This window comes from Morone saxatilis, unplaced genomic scaffold, assembly GCF_004916995.1.
Source record: "Morone saxatilis isolate NCDOM2014 unplaced genomic scaffold, NCSU_SB_2.0 Contig9, whole genome shotgun sequence".
In the NCBI taxonomy this organism is placed as follows: domain Eukaryota; kingdom Metazoa; phylum Chordata; class Actinopteri; family Moronidae; genus Morone; species Morone saxatilis.
Window position 1 is genome coordinate 19,768,924 of NW_023340268.1, and position 6,493 is coordinate 19,775,416.

The following is a 6,493-nucleotide window of genomic DNA, read 5'->3' on the forward strand; positions in this document are numbered from 1 at the left end:
AGGCAATAAAAGCCCCCCCCAAAAATACTTTAAAAAAATTCACCGGGGGGCTGAAAATGTTCTTTGAGCAGCTACTCACAAATACAACAAAAGACAAGCATCACTGTCCTTGATGCAAATATGTTTCCTTTTCAAATGCCCGGGACCGGTTGTCCAGATTACCTCATTACGTGGCATATGCACACAATTTATGTGCTAACTGTTGTCTTCAGAATGTCCTGTAGTATGGATGAATGAATCCCTTGTGCATGTGAATGCCATTTGATTTCAGCATTGAAATGGTGGACTCCGCCACTGACAATGCAACCTATATATAGAAGTAACAAGTGAATGGCTATAGCAGAACAATCATAGGATCATAATATTTTATAACGAAGATAAGAAAATTTTGAACATTAAGAATTACATTACAAGATTGTGACATAATCGAAAGCTCCAGAACAGCTACTCAATGGACCTTGTGGCGAGACTGTCTTCTCAACTGGTATTTAAATAATTACTTGTTAACCTCAGATTTTGAGTAGATTTATTTTAACAAATTGCTAAAATTTTACCCTTTTCTCACTAAGATGCATTGTACAGTGTCCCTTTAATATACACTGAGAGACATTTGACAGATACAAGTGTCCATTCTAACTTATAATAAAAGAGCATAATATTAAATATCTGTGCCACTTATGGAAGAACTTTGAATCCACTTCCTGTATACTCAAAGTGAAATAAAATATCCTTCTTCTACTGTAAAATTACAGAGAAACCAATACAAGTCTCTTTCAAATTTGAGGTAAATTGGACAGAAATAAAATCTCCCTATAAAGGCCAGCTCAGTGATGAATCAATCAACAAAGTCGAGCAAGTCGTAATTTTCCTGGACTGACACATACTGTATAATTCCTTCAGTAGCTGAATTTATTTTTCCAAAACAAGCAGAACAGAAATGTTCTTATATGCATTCACTGCTCTCACCACTTTATTTGAACAAATTAGTGTGTAACCTATAATTTACAGACAACATCACAGACGCTGAAGAAAAGCCTCGGTCTGTGTTTTCATGACAAATAAAGGGCTGGAACACAGACGGCTGAGCACCGAATTCTGTTGAGTCACTCCCAGACTGAAAATAATGAACTGTATTTTTAAGAGAGAGTCCCAGACCACTGAGGGTGTAGACTATAAACAAAAAGAGACACCGTGTGAGCGCACAACACAATTTTGGGAAAGATTTGCTGAATGGAAATGTCGCGTCTTGAAAGTCATTTTTTATTTGAAATGGATGATTTCAGCTCACAGGCTTCCACACAGCTGCTGCAGCCGATGTCAGTGCTTCAACTAGAGGCAGAAACGAATGGTATCGTACCAACATCTGCTCAGGCCAAACACCAGCCTGCTTTCATTTGGTTTGGAGGAAGATGGGGCGGGGGTGCTCTCTTCCCTTATCCGACCGGCTTCCTGACAGCCACAGTAAACACTGGCCCTCTGAAAGGTCACACTGTTTGTCACCCTTGGGCCCCTGCGAGGAGCTCTCCGCTCATAAATATTAATGGCCGCTGTACCAAATGGGACCACAGACTGTTAACAAGGGGTGTGGAGGATGGGAGGGAGGGCTGTTCCTTTTAACACTGTGAGAGGCTCCTCCACTGTGGGCCATGGGAAAACAGAGAGACAAATCTGGAAACGTCTGGCCCCTGCTCCTGGCATATGGATCTTCTTAGCCCAAAATGACTTGAGCGCCTTGTGGCTTTGATTGCCAGGCGCTCACTTTGGCTTCGAAAGTGAAATCAGCAATAGCAGACATTGTCACGGCCGACCACATCAGCTCTCCACTTGAGAGTTGTAAATTTTCCCCAAATGATTGATTTATTACCCTCCAGGCACTCCCTTCCCTTCAATGCACCCAGCTGGGCTAATACTGTATAGTGGGCCTTGTTTATCAGTTGACCTCAGGCGGCTTATATAACAGTGTTATATAATAATCTGAGCCTCACAGACCAGGTATACCATGCTTCCCCATTAGGTCCACTCTATATTAGTCACAACCCCCCCTCAAAAAAGCACATCTGGTTGTCTGCTGATTTCAACCACAGCCAAACGATATGCAGACAGCAGCCAGGATGGGCAAAAGAAAGCTTTGTTTTGGTCCAAGACAACCATGAGTCTGCGAACTGCGGATAAAAAAGTGGGAAAAATTTGGAGGGATGTTTGCTTGATTTGGAATTATTCGGATTTCGAAAAATGTCCCAGCCTTTCATTACTTGCCATTCCTGAGCATGAAATATGCTCTCGGAGAAACCCCTAGAAGAAATCACACAGGTAAGTATGTATGTGTAAGATTTCACATTTTGCTTCAAAGGATCCTGATGGAATTTGCAAGGTATAAGATGTGTGAGTCAACTCTCATAAAACATCAGGTCTAAAAATGTATTATTTTAAGCACACTGCATATGCCTCCTGCCTGCTAGTACTGGGGCTCATTTTCCTCTCAATTGGGTTTCCCAGAGTTACACACTGTATATCAAGACTCGCAAAGAGAAGCAACATTTCACTGGCAGTGTTGATGTTTCCCAATGAAATACAGCTCAGCAGGCAATGGCATCAGGGCTCCATGCTGAGGAGGAGTAGGGGGGAGGGGGGGTGTTGATGGATGAGCCACAAGGCAAGGGCTTCAGTTTGACTCGCTGTGAGCAAGGGGGGAATGACATGTGATATGGCCATGTGGGGAAGGACAGGCCTGCTTCTGTTTCCATCAAAACCTCTGCGGGTTCGGCCCGGGGGAAAGGTAAATCACATCCCCTCTTCACATGTCAGATAAACTTCAGATCGGCTCTGTAGCTGCGGCCGAATGTCACAGCTGAAACTCGCTGATGCAGTCACAGTGGATTCCTACAGTCCGTCATAGCCAGAAATAAAGTCATAAATGAAAAGAGAGGAAACTATAAACTCCAGTTGCTGATGATCATAAGGTAAACAGACAATTATGTGATCAATTGTGCTCCCAGAAACATGGGCAACAACGATATTTAAAATATAATGTTTCAGTGAACCAAAATAATAACTGCACTTCTGTGAAATACATGCATTTGCTTTCTTGCAGAGAGTTAGAGAAAGATACCACTCTCATATTTGTTCATTAAGTTTGATGCTGGACCTAAGAGGTGATTAGCCTAGCTTAGCATAAAGACTGGAAGCACGTTGAAAGAGCTAGCCTGGCCCCGTCCAAAGTGACAAGATACATCAACCCCAACCAATATAGTTATAGCATATAGTAGTGATTGAGCTTTAGAGGTGTTGGGTGGCGTACTTTTGCCAGACTAGCTGTTTCTCCCTTCTTCCAGTCTTTATGCTAAGCTAAACTAATTGCCTGCTGGCTCTAGGTGCATACTTGATGCACAGACATGACTGTGGTATCATTCTTCTCATTTAACTCTTGACCTCCCAGGTTGTTGTTGTTGTCATGGTGAGGTTGCCAGGCAGCCAGCAGACACGTTGCACAGAGGGCGGGTGGATTCATTAACGTCGTAATTAGCCGAGAAATAGTTCCAGCACTTAACTTAACACCACTAATTGACGTTTTGAGTCCAGAGTATGGATTAAACAGCCTTTTTGTGTTAAATTTAATGTGTTAATCAATGATCTTTAGAGTCGCTGCAAGGAACATTTTTAAACCTTGGGGAGACCCAGGCTAGCTGTTTTCTCCTGCTTCAAGTCTTTAGGCTTTAAGCTAAGCTAATCTAGCTCCATACTTAACACACAGACATGAAAGAAAGTAAGTGAAATAAGCATATTATTGAACACTGAAACGCACAGTACAGGCTGTGGACATGAACTAGTTGAGATCATTTTTCTCAACCATGTACTACAGCACAACTCAGACAAAAGCACAGGTTGGATAAATAACATTAATGACGGCTGCATTCCATTTAAGGGAGCCAGTTTCAGGGCTCTGGTATTGTGCATGCTCAATCACTGGCTTACTATGATACCTAATGGTACAGAGCCATCGTAATGTTATTGCTTACACCTGTGCTTTTCCTACTTTGACAAGTCAAAATATCTGCCGTGAAAAAGGTCTATGCAACCTTGTTAAGGTCTTGGTTAGGTGTTAAGAAACTATAGGTCTAAGTAAGGGAATGGTTATTTTTTATGAACCCCCTACTTCATGTTCATCTTTGAAGTTGGAATTTTTTTGTTTTATTCTTACGCACAAAGAACATTTCTTCCACCTTTACAGATATCACGCTCATTTTAAATAAACAGCCCAATCCGATGGCGACGAGTTAGAGTCAGCGGTCATATTACTTGGCATGCAGATGCATCCGTTTGGCGAACAGAAGATGTTCGAGAATATGGGTAGGTGTTACATATCCCTGTGCGTCAGATCCCACACAATGACTCACTCAGATTAACTGAGTCATAATCACTTCTCTCTGTCCAACATGATTGACCTATTTACAGCTTAACAAACACAAACACAAACACATTTCTGTCAAACTTATCTTTGTTATATCGGTGCTTGAATTGGAATGTTATTTAACTGTTGGATATGTGTCTCAGTATAACCTGTCTGTACTCCAGTAGAGTGAGTTGGTCAGTCATATCTCTACAAACGCTACAAATAGTTTAACATACTATGTAGCTGTAGTGTTAACATACTGTATAATTGTCCTTTATGTTTTTGGGACTTTGGGTGTAGACACACAGATTCCAGCAAAGATGCATCTGAACCATCAACATATAAGAGATGGATGTCGCGTCTCCACTTCCTCCCACTGTACCAAAACGAAGCCAAAATATCCCAGACATGGCCACTGGCATCTTTTGCTATTCAGAGCCAGAGTCTGCGCCCTAGTGATTGAGTTTGGCGCTGTGGTATCAAGATCCAGTACATACGCCCGGCTGGCTCAGGCACAGGCAGGGCTTGTCAATCATGAAACCTTGAAAGCCCCTTTTTATAGCATCAAACTAATTAAAACTTAACATAAAAAAAAATTACATTTTAACATACATCAGTGAGAAAAGAATTACCTTAAATGACAGAAACCACATTTGGGAAAATTATGTCGATGATCTGAACGCACTGAAACCACTGAACTGGGGGTTGATGAAATTTGCGAGGTGGGAGGTGCTTGGTTGGTTCGTTTTCTACATGGTGGCCTGCCTGGACACTCTTATATATTAAGGCTAAACACTAAAATATGTTTCTAAAAACATTTGAGGCAAAACATTAGCAATGCAGAAACAGAATTTTGATTCGTATCGCCTAGTTTGGCAGTTTGATCTGAGTTTCGTGAGCCTGCTGCGTTGCGCTGGATGCCGTTAAGTTGCATAAAGTTCAGTAGGGGAACTTGCATTTCAGATACGGCGATCGATCCATAAACTTCCGTAAAGTTATTTCTTTTGGCCTTTTTATTGCCTTTATTTGATAGGGACAGCCGGAGATAGACAGGAAAGGGTAGAGAGTGGGGATGACACGCAGCAAAGGGCTGCAGGTCGCATTCAAACCTTGGGCCGCTATAGCAAAGACTCAGCCTCAGTACATGGGTCCCCAGCTCTACCCACTGAGCTAACCGGGCACCCTTGATCCGTAAACTTTTCGCCGTTCAGCAAAGATTCACATGTCTTTATATACAAGTTACTATGGAACTTTAACAAAAAACTAACAACAAAACTCGAGGCCTTTTTCTCTAGACCTATTTTTTCAATAATGTCATACTGTAAATGTTTTCATGGTCAACAACATCATATTCTCAGTTCTGTGTGTTGACTTTATTATTAGCTGCATTAAATTTAAAACCACTCTTGCTCTAATCTTTATACTCCACTTCATACATGTTTTGTTTTTTTATTACTTGCTGCACTAATGACCCATGTCATTTAAGCTGCATTTCACTTTAAAAAGCGTGATTCAAATGGTACAATGGTGACTCCTTTCATCTCAAGCCATCCCTGCCTCCCCTCCTCTCTCTCCTCCACCACCTCTGCACATTCATCCTCTTTCTCAGATTGATCAAATATTTGCTCTTCTTGGGCCCCGGCCTGTTTATTTTCTGGAGTGTGTTTTCAGCAGCGGTTGGGCTTGTGCGGTGGCTCAACAGTGCCGTCTCAGACATGCCAGTGTTTAGCTTAGCGGCTGGGGACGGAGGCTGGGCTGGTGTCCGGGGCTGTGAGTGCGCCGGCAATGTTGGCCGCTCTCCCTTCGCTGGGCAAACTGGGCCTGTGAGCCTCATACACTGTGGCCATTCACTTTCCCAGCACACACAGGATAGAGTATGGATTGTTTGGAGGCCAGTGGCAATGCCAGGAATGCTGAGCCCTAGTTCCTCTCTGGGAAAAAATGGTATTTGGTTCTCTGTCTCTCCCTCTCTCCATGCCTTTGAAAGGTTGTAGCAGTCTGATGAGAGGGATCACTAGGTGCATTAGTCGACCCGTTTCCTCTTTTCTGCAGATTCCAGACTGGCCAGTCAGAGAGGGCCTCCCAGCCAGAGGAATCCTAAGG